The following is an 18367-nucleotide window of genomic DNA, read 5'->3' on the forward strand; positions in this document are numbered from 1 at the left end:
TTTTCTGCTCCCAGGATGAGAATCTTTTGCTCGTTGACCCAGGCCATGGTCCCTGCTCTGCTGCTAGCTTGCAGAAGGAATTTGGGGGAGTCGGTGTCCTGCTCTGCCTGTCACTTTTTCCCATCTGCAAAATAAGGGTGACAGCTCACATCTGCAGGGCACGGTGAAGTACTGTGTTAGGAGGTGGTTTTTCTGTGTGGGTCTGTCTGAGCAGAAGGCAGGCGCTTTCATCTGGTCAGGGCTGTGGCATTTCTTTCCAAAGGGACCGAGCTGAGGAATCGCTTTACCCTTTGAAACCTCCCCAGACCGTGCAGTGAAAACTGCCTTGCGAGGAGCCGCGGGGCAGTGATTTGTTCGTTGCGGGGGAAACTACGCATTTCCCTACGTACAGTGAATTCTGCCTGCTTTATTAGCTTGTGATGTACTCCTGGCTTGACCACAAGTAAGGACAGCGGTTCCCGCGTGGCTGGTAGGCTGTTGCCTTGTGAGGTGTGAGGTGGTGAGGAAAGCTGTATCTTGCAACGCTGTTTTGGGGTGGGCTCTGGGGATTTAACGGAACACAGGCCGTGACTTGGCTCTTGGACACACATTGCTGGAAGGGTGATGGCAGGCACAACGTAAAGATCCCTGTAGAAGAGCAGAAGGTTTTTCTTGCTTGTGCTGTGCAGCTTGGGTGCTTTTGCTTCGACGATGCCCTGAGAGGCCCTACTGAAACAGGGCAAAAAACCTGGACTTCCAAGTCACTGTGCTGAGTTTTCTTAGCATGTGGGGCGCTGCTAATTTAAAACCCGGCACTGTGGCTACAGACATGACCTTCATAAAGCTGGAGCAAGCAAAACCAGGTGGATCTGTTTGCCTTCTAGGGCCCTGAGTTAAGTTCAAGGAGCTGGGAGGCTTATGTATATCATGAGGATAGACAAGCCCAGCAGAGACCGGGGGGGTTTTTGGTATGTTTTTTTCCTCCTGTCTTGTCTAGCACCTTAGTGCTGTGGAGAGGAGGGGTAGAGGAGCAGTCTGATTAATATTGCAAGGAACATGCAGCTTCTAGCCGTGTGCGCTGTTGACAGCACGCTCGGAGCAATGCGTGAACATCCGTTTCATTTACCTAGGATATTCAGAGATGTGTTTTTTATCCTCAAAACAAAAGCCAGCAGCTTGGGGGGGGGGACCCACAATCCTCCCTCCACCCCTGCCATCCCTCCTTCCATTCAGAGCGGCTAAAACCAGGCATGACGGAGCGCTACTAAACACTTCATCCTCCTAGATTGCTTTTTTTTGTGGTTTTAAATCAGATGCCTTTGCTCTGGAGCTTTTAGCTCTTTCTGCATTTGGGAACCTGTCTTATTTGTATTTCGTTATTTATTTATTTGAAATTGCGAACAATTGCTTGGCAGCGGAGGCGGCACGGACGGCAGGGCTGCAGGGGGCACTCTTAGCCTGCCCAGGAAAGGCTGGCTGGGGACCACCGTGCTGGGGACCGCCAGCCTGGGGACAGCAAGGGACCGCCAGCCTGGGGACCACCGGGCCACGCCGCCGGGCATTGCCATGCAGGGCAGCAGCCCTGGGCCTGCGGAGGTGGGAAGCTTTGCGGGGCGAGCATCTCCTCTATTGTTTCACATGCTCAAAAGGCACTTTCCAGCCCTGCAGCTGATGTTGTCTCCCAACCTGCTTCCTTCTGTGCTTGCTTTTTTCCTTTTCTCAATTGCCTGGGCAGGAGAAAAATTAATAAATAAATATACATACACACACTCTGTATATGTAAGTGTGTGTATGTATTACCCCAGACAAATACATATATATATATATATATGGAAATATATATTTGGATAAAATATTACCCCAAACAAATATTTCCATGTTTTGAGTTTTGTCAAGGAGCTGTGTCTTCCTTTTTAAATGGACCCGCAGTAGGTGTTACTGACACTGGAACAGCAAAACAAGGGAGTTGAGTGTTTTGAATACTGAATTTTGAAAGCTGTTGTACCTGTGCTGCTCAGCACTGGCAGTTCAGGAAATCCTGCCCTGGTTGTCTTTACACTTTTTAAGATTGTTGTTTATGGATCCATCGCTGAAATGCTTAGACTTGCCCTGCACCATCGTTCGTATTCTTACAGCAGCCGAAGGTAGACTGCAGCTGTCTTGCGTGTGCCCTCCCTTGCTGTTGCCCTTCCTCAGCTGCTTCGAGCGATCTGTGCAAACCATGGGGAAGGGCTCTGCGCCATCCTCCGGGCTGGACCTCGCTGCGGTTTGGAAGCGGTTGGTGACACGCGTGCTTCCCATCGCGTGACCGCACATGTCCTCTGCATCGTGAGCACCAGCAGATCTGGGGAGCCGCGTTCCCCAGGAGTTTCCTCCTGCTCGTCCCCAGCGGCGAGATGGATCCCTGGGAGGAAGGAGGCCAGGCAGTCTTGGGAAAGGTCTGTGAGTGGGTGTAAAATTCAAATTGATTTTTACCCAAGCTCATAGTTTGCAGGAGATTCAACGCAAATGCATTTCTTTTAATTTTGGAGTTGGGGGATATCGAGTTCTAATTCTTGGGCTGGAATAAGGTGGTGCTTAATTTTCTCTGTACAGGAGTCATGAATGCTCTGGTTAATGGCTGAAGTCCACCACCCGCAAAATAAATGTCTTGTTGCAGGGCTCCATGAGCCTTAGGTGCTGCCCACCTTCCACACCAGACCCAATGGCTTTGCTGGGGTGCGCGGCGCTGGTTTGGAGCGTGTCCTGCCGTCTTCTGCTGGAGGTGTTGGCCTCTCTCACACAGTCAAGGGATTTTTTTTTTTGAGACCCAATAGGTGTTATTTTCTTCAGAGGGAGAAACGCTTTTCAATTATACAGGCTGCTTTTGGGCTAGGTGTGAAGATTTAGCTTTTGTGGGTGTGTTTTTTTCCCCCCATTTTTGTTCTTTATTAGATTCTACTCTTATCTTTACTACCTGGAAAAATAACAAAAGACAAATGGTCCTTCGTTCTTTCCAAAGAGCCATAGTTAGGGGAGGAGAGACAAAGGGATCGATATCCCATGAAGGCTGCTAATTTTTGCTACCAAATTGGGGGGCTTTTATGGCAAGACTTTTTTTCAAAAGGAACTCTAGATGTGGCAAGCTGAATTGGAGATCTGTGAAAGGCCACATTTTCACAGATTGGAGCTCTGGCAATTTCTGAAAATTAGGCTCCTTTAAAATCTATCACATTAGATCCATGCAGCCTTCATTGGACGTTCCAATTAACTATTTGTTTCATAGCATCCTCTTGCATCCTCCTTCACCCTATGTGCACCAACTTCCATGAATATTAAAAATAAGGCTGTTTTGCAGTTGGCATATAATGTTTCAAGGAGATGTATGTTTTATTTTCCCCAAAGGGGGAACAATTAGATTTAGAAAAAGCCTTCTTAAAAGATTTCTACCCAATCAAATGCAACCTGAGGGATAGATACTGTTGAGAGTCTGCCTAGAGTTTGACATAACTGATGCTTGTACCACCGAAGGATGCAGTTATTAGAGTTGCATCTCAAGTAGCATGTTTTGGGGCTGGCATTGTTTCCTCTTTTCATTGCAAAATGTATCTGAGAACTTATCGTTGGGTCTGTATCTATAAATTCTCCTAAAATTGCAATCATCATCACTTCCAGCCCTCCCCTGCCAATTACTTGCAGTAGACACTAGCCCTCAAAATTCAGGGTGAGATCAGGTGCCAGCACTGTGAGTGTGGAAGGTGTTTTATTGTCTGTCTGGCCATCCCTTGCCTTTCACCTGTAGGAACTGCAATCAAAAACATTGCGTAAAGCTGTTAAATCACAAAATTATTATCAGTTGAGAGACCGGACTTTAGTTTGACTAAAGAAGCAGCTAGCAGAAAAACCAATTGAAAGGTATGCCAGAGCACAGAACAGGTTATCGGGTGCATTTATCTCTGTATTCTGACTTTCCTATAAAGAAAGTAATGCTGCGTCTTGCGAAGACCTTCGGGAGTGGGTGTCTCTTTTAATTTTAACTCCTTTGCTGACTATTTTCTCCGTCTTGACAAAGACATGGCATTTATTGCATCTGGCAAAACAAGTGCCTGGGACTGATTAGGAGAAAACAGATCTATTCCCTCTGATAGAGGGTAAAAGTGAAGACAGCTAGTGGGACAAGACTTTGGAGTCCTGTCTCTTCTAGAAGAAGAAAAATCTCTGAAGAAAGATACGGTGGATAAACTGGCAGAGATTTTTTTTTTTTTAAAGGCAGTCTTTATGAAGTTAATTTTATAAGATGATGCCTTTCACTTCTTCTGACCTATTATAATAAAGTGTAGTTATCAGAATGGGCTTTTCATTTCCCATTATAAAGGACACGGTGGTATAATGAATCCGTCTGCCAGACATGCTTGCTGTTCACACCTTTCTCCCAGTAATGGAGTCTACATGACTGAAGCCAATTTCTCCTTCCCAGAGTAACATTGCCCTGTTGAAGCCGTGGAAATCTTTGCTACTGAAAGGCAGAGGAGGAAAAAAATTAGTCCCTTCATAAACATGTGAGTTTGTTAAGCAAGGGCTGGGCAGTATTAATTAGAATATTCAGTGCAAACAGCCCTAGGATGCACAGTGCTGTAAGCATCGCTTGCTGAACAGTCTAATGTCAGATTACTCTCCAAGTGATGCTTTCGCTTTTAAAACCCTAGATGTTGTGCTGGAAATGTTTCGAAATCCCTCACTGCTTCCTCTTAGCTGCTTAAACTTTTCTCTCCGTACTGTCCCTCTGCAGTTAGATGGCCCACGAACGCCGGGGGAGCTGCAGAAGTCAGTGAACACCTCCTCATGGTGTAAGGGTCTGCTGGGGGTAGGGCAGGGGCTGCACAACTGCAGCTGGGGGAGATGAAGCTGGTGGGTGAGATGTTGGGGAGAAGCCCCAGGAGCTGCTGAGCCCATGCTGGAGGTCTGATCTGGAGATGGTGGGACAGGCTCAGTGATTCCCCTGGTCTGCCTGTTCCTTCTGCCATCCTACCACGTCAGCCGATCTGTCCTAGGTCAGATGTCTCCTTCTGGCTGAATCACTTGCTTAGCTCCTCGCTGGGAGTGATGTCCCCCAGTGTGTCCTGCACCCTCCTGTGAAAAGCCAAAGTGCAGATCTTGCTCCACTGTTCAACAGCTGGGAACTCCCCCCAGCACCCTACAGAGTCTAGGTAAGGGTATGTGCATTGCAAACACGACTGTGATTCGTAGGACTATAAAACTTCCTATTTATTATGCTCTTAGCCCTTTACAACCAAACCAAAATTAAATTGACATAGATAAAATATTGAGAATATTATTTGAGGGGCAGGGGGAGACAGGGCAGAGTTGCTAGGTGCGCAGGCATTGGGCACGCTGGGCTATAGTACCGATGGAAGGATTTGGAGCAGACCATCAACCTTCCTTGTGGTAGAAACCACTGTTGGGTTCATGCCCTGTTCATCTGGGTTATATCCATGAACAGATTAAGCTGCGTTTTTGAGTCATTTTATCATGATGGTCCAACTGTCAGTCTGCAGCTAGATCCAGTTGGAAGGACTCATAGGAGGGGGTAGCTGTTTAGGTGATGAGCAAAGCCTGCCAGCTAAATGTCTCTTGTCCTACCTGTGTGTAGTTACTGGTTTAAAGCTAATAGTTTCAGCTCCCTTATCAGTGAATACAGAGGTGTTCCCCAGAGCAACGTATCACCCCTTCTCCCCAGGAGGCTGCTTCTGCCGAGGGAAGAGCCTCTTGGTCTTCCGCGGTCTGGTGCCTGTGGCCCAGCAAACTCCCTTGTTGCTTGGTGTGGAGTCAGGTGAACAAAATCCTCTACTGGAGCAATCTGCAGATGAGAGGAGAAAGGCTGGTCCTGTCTGGATACCTTGCTCAATTCTTTGCTCGTGTTACTCAGGCCAGCATTGATCACTCACTTAACGACCTTTGTGGGTTGGGGCTTAGGTGCCTCGGAGAACGGACACAGCTCCTGAGAAGGACTGGTAGGATAAGTATATTAAAACAAATGCTCAGGTGCTTCAGTAGAGGGGCTGTGCCGTGCCAGAAGGTATTTGTGCAGAACTGAGCTGCCAGCTCCTCTGCAATACTCAAACCTTTGCTCGTCCCGGGGTACCATGCTTGCAAGCCTGTGCATGAAGAAGATGCCCAAAAATGAGTCTTGTACAAGCAGAAAGACCCTGGGGAAGCAGCTGGCATCGGTGGGTGCTCTGCACCCAGCCGTCGGGTCAGTGTTGGATCCTGGCTTTCTGGCTTCCCCTGTGAATTGAGACGTTGGTGCCAGCACACGGAAGGACCGTGGAACATGTATCTTGCTGAGAAGCACGCATTCAGGTGGAAACCTGTCAAAAACAGTTTTAGGAGCAAGAACTGGAACATGTCTTGTTACACATTTGAGCGCTGACAGCAGTAATGATGCCTCTGAGTTTGGTTTGGTGTTGACTGGGATGGCTGTATCGTGTTCTCCGGGAAACAAATGGGTGGTTTAAAAAGTGACCCGTCCTTCTTTGAGATCTCCAAAGCCATCCCCAGGCTCCTGCTGCAGGCCATTGGGTGTCCTGAGGTTACAGGCACTCGATGGTGCGGTGGTTTGCATCTGAGCGCATGTGTAGGTGCGTGTATGTGCTCTGGTGTCTTCAGCGTACGGGTGGATTCCCATACCAACAGCAGTTTTGCCCTGTTTTGGTCTATCTCTAGGGATAATAATGTTTGGTTCCCGTTTTAAAGGTGGCTTCCCAAAACCGTGATGCAAACCCATGCCCAGAGCACTGCAGGGCTGCATGCATTGGAGGAAGCATCAGTGAGCTGGTTCAAGGCCACATCCCCAGGAGCTGTAAATGCAGGCAGCTTCCGATGATGCCAGCAGATGATGTGGCGCTTTGTGTTAATGCTGGATTTCAGCTTTCTAATTAGAATGCGAGGTCTGTGCGTTGGGCTGCTGAGCGTCTGAGGAGGAGCGTGTCTGGCATGGGGGGGCTGCAGGATGCTGCTCTGGATTGAAGCTTTCCACCCTGGTGCAGCTCTGCCCCTCTCACCCGCCTGCTGTGTGGGCCCTGCCTGCCCACGTAATTTGAAGGCACTTGCAAAAAATGCATCTTTGGCGTGGTTAGGAAGCTGCTTGGTTGGTTGCTCCCTCCTTCCTGGCTGAGGGAGCTCTGCCCCACTGGCGGCTTTTAGTTTTTTTTCGGTTTGCAAGGGGAAGATGGAGTTTCTTTACCGTTACATTTTCCCCTGCCCTCCAGCGTCCCTGGCAGTGTCTCGTCCCTTGCAGCCTTCCAGCAGACTCAGGGCTGGTGTTTGCAACAGGTCCTGGCTGCAGTGCTGTTGTGTTGGGCTGCTGTGGTCTCCCCCTGTGATCCCACCGCGTTACCTGGCTCTCCTCCCACCCTTGGTCTCTGTTATCACCCCATTTTCCCCCTTTGCTGGGGGCTTTTGGAAGATTTAAGTCTTGCCCCTTAGGCTGGACCCCCAGACCACCCCATGCCATCCGCTCTTCTGACGCTTTTGGATTGGGTTCTCCTGCACAGCCTACCCCAAGTGCATCCTTACAGCCCGGCTTAGCGCAGGGGATTTACTAATCCTTGTGCGCTCCCGTGTCCAAATTGCAGGTGCCCGGGAGCGGTGCAGAGGGAAATGCAGGGCGCAGGTGCTTTTCTGGGCAGCAACTTGCACGTATGTGCACCAGCCTCATGAGCTGAAAGCTACGGATGAGAATACAGGGATCTGCTGGGCTGGTTTATTTCTCTTACTATCTCAAAAAGCAGAAATTAAACTTTTTTTTCGGTCCTTCTTCAAGCCTTTTCCTTATGTGCTGGAAGCCCAAACACAGCAACGTTGGGTTGATATTCAGAGACCAGAAATGTAACTGGCCACTTTAATTTGACTATCCAAAATGAGCCATGGGGTGGGGGAGAGTGAAATAGGTTTTCAGCGCTGTTTTTCAGTTTGAATCATAAAGGTGTTTAACATAGATAAGGAAATGTTTAACTCTGTGTTATCTTGGCAGGGTTGCTTTAAAAGGTGGATCTTCCCAAGAGCAGGAGGAAGATTTTTCAGCACATCTCTTTCCCTGTCTTCAATATTCATTGCAATACTTGATTTTTATATTTTTTTTCCCCTCTTCTGCACTCCACGTACTCCATACCCACAGGTCCCCTTTTCTGCTCGCCCGAAACCTCTGCCGCGGAGTTTTCGGCTGCCTGCTTTTGCGCAGTCCAGTTGTCCAATGCAAATGAAGGGAATTTCTAGGCTGCTTCCTTCTGACTCCTGCCGAAGCATCTCTCACCAGGGCACCAAGCCGAACCTCCTGATGGAACTTAATTAGTTTTACACACAGACTCCGTTGCTCATCGGCGCAGAGGGGCTCAGGGAGGTGGAGAGAGATGGGGAAGGGGCTGCTTTTGAAATGTCTTATTCAAATGTAACTCTGGGATTTGGCTTTGGGGGTTTTGCCATTTTTCTGTGCCAAGTGGGACTGGCACACATGCGTGCATACATGTGGGCTTTTTCTCCTCGATAGGAAGCAAAAAACCAAAGCCTATAGGAGCTGCTGTCTCCTGTAAATAACCCACTCAGTGCTATTAGTATTATAAGGTCTCCTTTTGTCTGAATTTTTAAGAAGAGTATGTGTGTGTCTACATATAAGGAAGGAAAAACGTGTTATTTTTTTTGCCTTGTGTTGTAGCCAGTTCTTGTTCATTTTCAAAATTGTCCCTTGGCCACTGAGGCTACTTCAGGGGCTGGCAGCCAGGGGGTTGCAGAATTTCTGATGTTGAAATGACACTGGACTCACTCTTGAGCTTGTGTCTTAGCCTTTACGTCAAGGAGCAATCAAGATGATTATTTTCTTGATCTTAAAATTCTTCTCTCTGTTGCGTTTCTTAACTAGAGTTCTTGCACGGTGACTGACCCATCCACCTTCCTGTCTTTCGCTAGCATATACGTGTGGGTATTTTTCAGTCTCACTTCATGAGAAGGTCCTGAACAAAACTCTAATGAATCACAGTTTTCTCCTCAGGATGACATTGTGTCCTTTATTTGCATCTCTGTTTGCATTTTTTTTTTTTTTTTTTTTTTTAACCTCAAGCCTGCTACAGCATTTCTGCCTCTTCCAATCCAGTGGATTTTAAGCCTTGGGATATGGTGACAATTAAGGACCTCTCGTTGCACAGCCTCTTGCCTCCCCCGGGGCAGTCCCCCTGCCAAAGGCATTTGAACTGTGTTGGCTTCTGCAGCTGGTGGCACCGTGAGCGTTTCTGTCTGCACTCCTGCCCGTGTGTTGCTTTTCCTGAAGAAACCAAGCTAAGGCGGATCGGGCTGACCATCTGTCTTCTCGCCTGCCTTTCCTCCTCCCCCAGGAATATCCTGACCACTTCCAGGCATCCGGCAGAGGAGAGGAGATCTTAAATTTGAGAACTTGGCGCAATTAAGTATAGGACGAAGCTCCTGAGGCTTGTCTTCCCAGGAAGGTGGTGTTATGGCATTGACCCTGCTTAGACATCCAGGAGTTTAAGCTGCCCTTGAAGATGGGACATTTTTTCTGACCAAGTTCTCATAATATCTAATATTAAAAATTAGATACCAGGGAAACTGACCCTGGGAAAGCCAGCTCCTTTGTTCTGCTTCTCACAGACCTGCTTGTTAGCAGAGGGGCTGCCCATCGGTGGTCTGTGCACATCAGGCTGTCCCCCTCATGGGTGGCCTTCTGGGACTTGCCCAAGGATGTTTGGAGGACAGGTTTGGTCACCCTTCAGCTCCACCCCCCCCCCTTTTTTTTTTGTTTTGTTTTGGGTTTTTTTTGTTTTTTTGTTTTTTGGGGGTTTTTTTGACATCTCCTTGTGGAGCCTCGCTTGGAAAGGCAGCAACGATGACTTTTCCAAGCCCAGGAGCGCTGATCTTGGCACCTTGGCGGACTGGGCCTGATTGCAAGCAGCACCATTGGGATTTGTACCAAAACTTGCCCTGCAAATTCAGTTGCCGGTTGGGCTGCGTGACCCCTCTTTGGTTCTCTTTAACCCAGGTCTTACTCTTCCCACCCTTTGATCCTGCTGCTGTGCTAGCCGCCGAAGGGTTAAAAGAGTTCGGGGGGCGAGGAGGTGGAGACGAGGTATTTCAGATGCTCATTACTCACTGCCAACTTTCCCCAAAATCATATTAATTTCACGCTGTCACGCAGGACTGCGCTGTCTCTCTCGTCAGCATCCAGGAGGGTGACGGGGATGGGGGGAGCGCGGGTCCCCCCCTCCACACCACGGCTGCGATTTGGAACGCTCATTGGTAGCCTCTTTCCTTGCTGCGGTACCGACCCAACGGGACCGGGCTGGGGCTGCTCACCTTGCGAGGGGGATCTGGGGAACGGGCAGTGCTTTGCCGTGCACTGCCTCCCGATGATCATTTTCCACCCCGCTGCTTGTGCAAAAACCCCATGAAATTAGGTCTGCTGCAGCGGGGAAGTCTTGAGGAGGGAGGGAGGGGAGCTGCCAACCTGCCCTGCCTTACCTGTGGGCGGCAAGGATGCTGCTTAAAAGTTGGTCTTTAACCAGTTGCCTCCCTTTCCTTTTTTAATGCAAGTGAGCACAGCCTGGCTCTGCCTGCAAAGATCGCTTCCCCAGCTGCCATTGCTTCCTCTCTCGTTTCTCCCCCTTTTCGGCTGATTGCTCAATGCGTCTGCCGGAGCTGTCACCTCTGCAGGGACTTCTCACCGTCACACGAGGTAGGGCTGGGACTCTGACAGCTCCCACGCAGGCTCAGCACTCCTGAGCCTGTCCCGGCTGGCAGCTTGTTCCCCCTGTAAGGCTATCCAGCAGCAGGGATTCTGCTCTGTCCCCAGCAATTTTTGTTATTCTCATCCCTAGAAGGTGTCTGAGCTTTTTTCCATGTGTGCTCCTGTATTTTTTTGTGGGTTGGGGCTGAAAGGATCATCTCCTCCCCTTTTCTCTCATCGTGTACCCTTTGGCCATACTTCTTGCAGCACTTGGCAAAATGCAGCAGCAGCAGCTCAGATCTCCCTGTGTTTGCAGAGCTGAGAAGGAAACGGCACGTTAAGAGGCACAGTTCTCTCCCCACAGCAGAGAGCTGATGGCCCGTGCTATTTGAGACTAAAAAGCTTTGCAGTAAACCTTGGGAGGGGAGTGACCTGCCTGTGTGGGAAGAGGAGTCCTAGGAGCCCCAAGAGCCGTGTGGCTCTCATGCCCACAGAGCCCTGGACCCTTGGGAGTGGAGGATGAGAGTGGCAAATCCTGTGCCAGCAGCAGCACCAGCCTCTGGTACCCCCAGCTGAGTGCTGGGCGTTATCAGTGCTTTCTAATGCTTATGAAATATTAGAAAATCTGTGAAACCAGGCATTACTCCATTTCTTCATCAACTCTGCTCGTGCTTTTCTGGCTCTAATTCCTTTCTGAGGTCCCCTCTTCCTCAGAAGGGTCATCCTCTGATGTGTGAACCGAAAGCAGGCTCATCCTACATAGACACATCCCTTGGGGACGTTGGCATCTCCGTGGTGCAGTTCCCCCACCTTTGCATTGACCTTACGAGCAGCGAATGCTGGCAGGAAAGCTCTTCGAATCTCCTTTTGCAGGGCTAAAGCACTGCACCTAGCAACTGGCTGTCATCCGGCACGTTGTGTGTGACCAGCCCACGGTGATGCTTCTTAGCATCAGCTTTTACTCTTTCCTGTGTTGGGCATCTTCCACTAGAAGCAGAGATGTTACTTCTGGGAGGTGTGTGGGATGTGGTGGCTGTTCAGAGGCAGACGGGCAATGGTGGGAGGTGGTTTCCCGAGCCCTGTTGCTTGATATCAGTGCAAGAATCAGAGGAGAGCTTGTAACTTGGCAAGTGCCTCTGTTCAAGCAGAACATCTTTTTTTGGGGAGTTGTTACCTGCTCCCATCTCATTTAATCCTTCCACTCCAATACGGGCATGGCAGCTTGTATACCAGCTCAGAGAGCTGTACCTATCTGTTTTGCCTATAAAAATTAGGATCTTCTGTTGAAAGCCCCGGGCCTGGAAGCCTCACAGCATGGAGAAATGAGGTCCCTGCTCTGCTTCCAGCTCCCTGCAAGCTGAGTGTCCCTGCCTGGGCAGCCAGCGGTCAAAAACAGTTAGAAATGCCCCCTCTGGGAAGGGCAAACTCCGGCTCTTTCGGACCCCGGTCAGCCCTGGCAGGTTATTTTTAGGTGTGTTATTGCCTCTCTTTTTTTCCTCCTGGAATCCAGGCGTGCGTTACAGCTTGTTCAGGTCAGCTGGTGCAGGCATTGCCGGCAGACGCAGAAGAACATGGTTTCTTTTTGTCTTCTGTAGCCCCTCGTTTCTACCTTGCGTTCACCTTCTCGGCAAGCCTGTGGCTGCCACACTGCGTTGACGGCATCTGTCAGCAAGGTACAAGCGCCTGCAATCGATTGTGAACACCCAGGGCGTTGTGATGAGCCTTCCTGAAGGTTTGGGGGAACAGCAGAAGGGGGAAGATGGGGAGAGCTTGCACCCCACCGCGCAGATGCCCCACTCAGCGTTCAGCGCTGCCTTTGAACTCTCCTGCCCAGCTCTGCCCTCTTCTGCATTTTTCTGGCTCCCGCCAGAGAGCAGAGCTGTAAAACACTCAGGCTGTGTGTTTTCGTTGGGTGGTTTAATTTATTTTATTGAAGAGGCTTTAAGTTGGGAGGGGGTGGGCAGCGCTGGGGCAGGGGGATGGGGAGCGCTGAAGCAGACGCTTAGCCTCGTCAAAGTCCATTTATTAAATTAGCAAGGTTGCATCGGCAGGGTTCACGACAGGTTCATCAGTGTTTGCATACTGATGCAGCGAGATGCGGGGCGAGGACAGCGCGGGGAGGCATGTCCCCACCTCTGGGACGTCTCCCTCCATCGAGGAGGTGGTGAGTGCCTGGTAGTGGCTCACTCCGTGCCTTGCAAAGGTCCGTCCCCACGGGGAGGATCTGCCTCTGCTGCAGCGGTGGGATGCGTGTGCCTGGCCCTGGGGCAGCGCCGATGAGCGTGGAATTCGGCTTCCCTACGCGTGGACACGCACGCTCCTGCTCGTTCAACTCGATTGCACTTATTGCAGTGCAGCCCTGCTGCATGTATAATGCTGTTACATGCTAAGACATAAATAAGAAAACAAATTTAAAAAACCCAAACCCAACAAGCAGTTTTCTTTGCCCAGAGAGTCCCGTGGGTGGATCAGCCAGAGTTGTTAACTTCCATCCTGGGCTCTGCTGCTCTTTGGTTGCAGTGGTACAAACCTCTCTCCTCTTCATCCAGTCCTTGCAAGCACTTTCTGAGACCAGTGGGTGGAGAGCGACGAGCTTTCTGCAGAAATAGAGTAGAAACATCATCATTGAATTCCATGATGGCTCAGATAATGCTTGCACCATGCAATCGCTCCCTGTCCTCCTGTCTTCTGAGAGTTTTCCAAGTGACTTGTAAAGACGTGTCCCACTGCATAAAGCAGCCGCTGAGCTTTAGCAGGCATTGTAGTTGTTGCAGGTTGGGAAAGGGTAACCAAAGGACAGGGCACGCCGGGAGCCAGAAGAGAGCAACCATCGTAGCTTGGGTAACAGCCGCACCTCTGATTTTGGGGACGGGATGGGCGAATCGGACCGTTATCAGAGTAAATACCGTATGTCTAGAAATACTTCTCTGCTCACATTGCTTTTACGGTACAATGAGAAAATCTGATGTTTTGCTGTTGGTCGCGTCTCTGGAGAGGATGGTGCTGGTCAGGGGAGCCCGATGGCGTGGTGGCTCCTGGCCTGCCTCGCCAACAAGCTGATGTGTGCCTGTTTTTAATGCTTTGTCTCGTTCTGGTCCCTGGCCGACTTCACATGTGCTTGGGCTGGGTTCTTTGGAGACTAGCCTGTGCTCAGGAGATCTCACCATCCTTATTGCATTTGAGTCACCAGAACAGAAGCAGTTCACTCAAGCTCCCACATTCTTAATGTATTTGCATGCATTTGATCTTCCCTACGTGTTTCTCTGTTCTCCTGATGAAAATAATTAATCTGGTTATTTTTCTAAGTCATCCTGCAGCTTTACAGGGACAAGACTTAAATAAGGATTCTCTTTAAAGCAGAGCTGCGTTAAAATAGCTGTCTGCCTATAAATATCTCATTGCTTCTATATTTATTCTCCTCCAGCTCAGTGCAGGAGGTTCTACAGTTGAATCTGAGATACTGGGTTTTTTTGACTGTTGATGCAGGCGGTATCTTAACAGCAAAGCTGCCTTCTCCAAAGGATGTCATAGGTACGCCTTTGGGGGCCCACGAGGCATGGCTAAATCTCCCTTCTGTGTTTACTGCTTTGCTAGTTGTACAAATTTCCTCTTGTCTTTGAAACAAGCTGACTCATAAGAATCCGAGAGGAGCGGAGATTTGTACCAGGCCCTCCTGTGAGCACTATTTTTAGCATAACTTATTTTTGACCAGAGCTGCACTCTGATCAGGATTTTTCAAAAGAGCCCAGGAGAGATAAATCCCCAAATCTCAGCGCTGTTGGAGCTGCGGGTTCCTTTTGAAATCCTGACCCGCTGGCGATTACTGCTGTGACTTGGTGGTTCCTAAGCCGTGGTCCTGCAAGGTGCTGCGTGCGGGGAGAATTGTGGCTTACGAGCGCAAGCGCTGCGAAAGGCTTTGCAAGCGTTGGAGGCTCTGATTGAAGTCCGTGCAGGGATTGAGATTTCACGAGGTTTGGGATATAAGGGTCATGACTGCGGTCGTTTGTACGTGTCGGTGAGAGCCACCGTGGGAGGGGGTATGAGAAGCTGTAGTGTTGGCGTGGTCCTTGGAGGTGGGAGTGATGGGAGGCTGGGGAAGGCTGAAGAGAAGTCCTCTTTCAGCTGTCCCAATAGAGCTGGTCCTTTCTCCACTATACTTGAATGTCTTTTGTTTCCCCGAGGGAAAAAAAAAAAAAAAAAAAACTGTAGCATCAAGAAGGTGGCCGTTGGCTAGGTGAAATCACAGAATGTGAGGGTGGCCAGAGCCCAGGCGGAGCCTCGGCAGGGCTGGCACGCAGCAGCAGAGGGAAAAGCTCTGCGGTGACCAGGGCTGGGAGCAGAGCTCACCTCTCTGTAAGATGGCAAAAGAGGAGAGAAGCAGCAGCAAAACCTAAATAATATTAGAGTGGGATTTTCAACCTCTCTACTGGTTTCGAATGACCTCTTCAGTCACACATGTCCAACAGCAGTTATCTTTAAGTCCTCTGAGTCACCAGCTCGTACTTTGGGACCAGCAGACGACTTTGAGCCCCCAGCTCTCTTTCAGAGTTCAATATAAGTCCAACAGCACTGTTTAAACCTGGGGCTTCCTAAAGCTTACGGTGTTCCCCATGCCAGCTCTGCACCTTCTCCTGTGTCTTGGGAACTGGCTTGGAAATTTTGAGCGTTGAGATGTAAAGTTTCGGAAGGAAATCTGTTCGTGCTTTAACTAAGTAATGAATCATCTGAGTCTTTAAAGCATGAAAATAAATGTGGATAATATGCAGGTATCTTCTCCGGGAGGTGTCAGCATGCTCAGCGAGTCCTGGGTTTTTTTCTTTGACCTCACCAACTCTAAAATAGATGGATAACAATAGGTAGGTTAAAAAAACCTCCCCATCCTATGTTAGATCCGATGGCACACAGTCCTCCCTGAGTGAGGACCAGGAAACAAAGGCAGGGCAGACGTGACCCTGCTTGCGCGATGCCCCGCGAGCAGGCACAAGTAGGAAGGGACCTGTGGAAGAGCCGAGATCTCACTTTGCAGTCGGACCAGGATGAAGGCAGGAACAAATCGGGATACGGCCGGGTCCATCCCTCTGTCCGAAAGGCACATGGAGGCTGCTGGGTGGTTTTCTGCGCGTTAGCATCTCCTGCCGCAGACGCCCGATGGCTGGTGCTCATCCCCCCGGCGCTCCCCACCTTTCTTTTTGCCACGCTGCCCCGTTCAATTCGGGTGCGGGAGCCAGCTCTGTAGGACTAAATTACTGTGACGGTCGTACCATAGCAACTGTACCTGTCTGCCTCTGCCAGCTGCAAGCCGGGAAGCTGTTGAAAAATAATCATCGTTTGGGAGGAGCGGGGGGCCGAGGAGCGGCGAAGGGAGGCTGCAAGACAATGCAATGCCGCTTCCGCCGGCACGGCAAATCTGTGCCGACCGGGGAAGGGAAAGGCTCCTTTTAACATTAGCCTTTAAAGCAAATCTCTTTAAGGAACTGAATCTCCCGCACGACGTTAAACCTTGCAAAGTAGGATTAAATGCGGCAAAATTAAGAAACCAAACCTGGTTGCGGCACCTGTTTAAAAATGACTTAAGTGGAGGGATATTAAAATTTTAAGACCTGCTGCTGTGCTGGTGATGGAGGATTTAAAAAATAATAATTACTGTTGGTTTTCTTTTTTCTTTTTGCTCGGTTTTCAGAATTGGTTTCTTTCTGTTTAGCATGCAGCCTAATTGCGTAATTACACGATAGACTGGAGTAGAATTTAGTGCGTGTAATACGAGTTATAAAGAAGAGCCCTAATTATGTATATCTTCTCAGGTAAATAATACATCAGGGGCATGGAGTGGCCTAATTACTGTTCTGAAAACCTGCCTAATGACTAATTTACTTGGAATTTCAGAAAGCTTTTGATAAGGTCCCTCATAAGCAACTGTTAAGGAAAATAAATCGAGAGGGGGTAAAATGTTTTGCTACATTTTTAAACAAGCCGTTTAAGCGACAGGAAACAGCCACTGCCTTCTGGTCTTGCGTCTTGAGGAGAGGGAAGGTCCCATGGCTGCATGTTGGTCTGGGGCCAAAGCTGTCGCGTTTCTGATCCTGCTTCACCGCGAGCTCCAAGGGAGGCTGCTGCTGACTGAGCCGTCCACAAAAAATGGACTTAATATTGGCAGGAGTCTTGCGGGTAAATTCACAGCTCCTTAGAAGAAACACATCTATGTCCATGTAGTCTTTGGCACCAGCAGTATTTGTGATACTGAGCATCTGAATATCTTTTGAAGATCTGGTCCAAAATTCGATAAATCCAAAAAGAGCTAAACTTTGCTTAGGTTTCCACATGCGGAAGAGATGGGGAGCGAGGGCAATCCAAAAGCCGGACTAGGTTCTCCACTCTCTAGGTGGATCTTGTGGGCTGCATCTGCATGCTGGAGCTGGGATCGGCACTGCTTTTAATCCAGGGAGCATGTGGGCGGCATGTCAGGGAGAGACGGCAGTGAAACTTAGGTCAACAGCATGGATAAATGAGTCAGCTGGTGGTCCCCAGCGAGAGATGGGCACTGAGCTGACGAGGAGGGGTAGGAGATGCGAAGACTTGCAGGAGGAAGAGAGGAGAGTCCCGGTGCAGCCTTTAGCAGGACGATGGGGATGAAGGAGGAGAGATCGATGAGGACTGCCCGGTGCAGGTACTGCAAAGGCTGGGCAGGGGCTGCGGTGGGGGGGCCTGAGCTGCAAGGCTGGGCTGGGGCAGATGTGCCAGGCCAGTGTGGCGGCTGGAGAGGGGAATCTGGGAGGGTGGCGTAGGGACAGGGACATGGGAACTTTGCAGGCTCCCCTCCTTTCCCAGACCACATTGCCCTGGCCGCTGTGTCGGGATGTGCCAGGGTGATTTTTTTTTTTTGGCGTGTATTTGTGGCAAAGCATCACTTTATTCTGCCATGAGCACGGTGCCCGCCTCTTCCCCAGATTCACAGTTTTAAAAAAAATAGATAAAACGCACATTTCGTTTGCAAGACCCTCCGCCACGCTTGTCACAACGGTCCCCCTTGCCCCTGGACCTCGGGCTCTCCTCCTTCAAGCATGGCTCTGCCCCACTGCCTCTTGACATCTCCTGGTACAGGCAGGTTTGGCAGCTCGGGCTTGCTTGCCACCACTGCCCCCTCCCTTCGCCACCCCCCCGCTTTGCTTTTGGGTCTTTTCTGGGAGAAAGCACAGGCGTATATTTCCAACTGGAGGAGCCGAAGAGATGTCGGGGGAGCGGCAGGAGGGAATTAGCACTGAAGGGTCCTCTGCTGAGCAGCCACGGCGGAGATAAAGCGAGAGGATCTTTGTGCCTAGCCGGCGACATGCTAATTGGCTTTCCTTCCTAGCAAACTTTGCAAATGATGCTCTTTAAGTCATCGGCAAGATAAACAGTTGCTGTGGCAGGTGTGCCGAAAGCGCCGTCTGGATGTAATTAGACGTGTTTGCGAGAGAGCATCCCAGAGACGTCGAACGGTGCCGTTCATGCCGGGCGCATCCTGGGGGACTTGTCCCGCTGCCCCCCTCCCCTGCCACGGGCAGGGCTGCTTTCGGAAAGCGTTGGTTGCTTCCAGCCAAATACGGGGGGATGCACGGTGGGAATCGGGCTGGTGTTGATTTCCTACAAGTCTAGTGGAAATCAAGCCCGAGAAAAAGGGAAAGGCGTTATTTGTGCTGTAGT

General features: G+C 49.9%; 1 protein-coding gene across 1 annotated transcript in view; it reads left to right on the plus strand.

Moving 5' to 3' along the window:
- RBM19 (RNA binding motif protein 19) overlaps nt 1-18367 on the plus strand; it is a 72571-nt gene that overhangs the window by 20837 nt on the left and 33367 nt on the right. The gene's annotated exons all lie outside the window — the stretch shown is intronic.

This window comes from Gymnogyps californianus, chromosome 16, assembly GCF_018139145.2.
Source record: "Gymnogyps californianus isolate 813 chromosome 16, ASM1813914v2, whole genome shotgun sequence".
Taxonomy (NCBI): domain Eukaryota; kingdom Metazoa; phylum Chordata; class Aves; order Accipitriformes; family Cathartidae; genus Gymnogyps; species Gymnogyps californianus.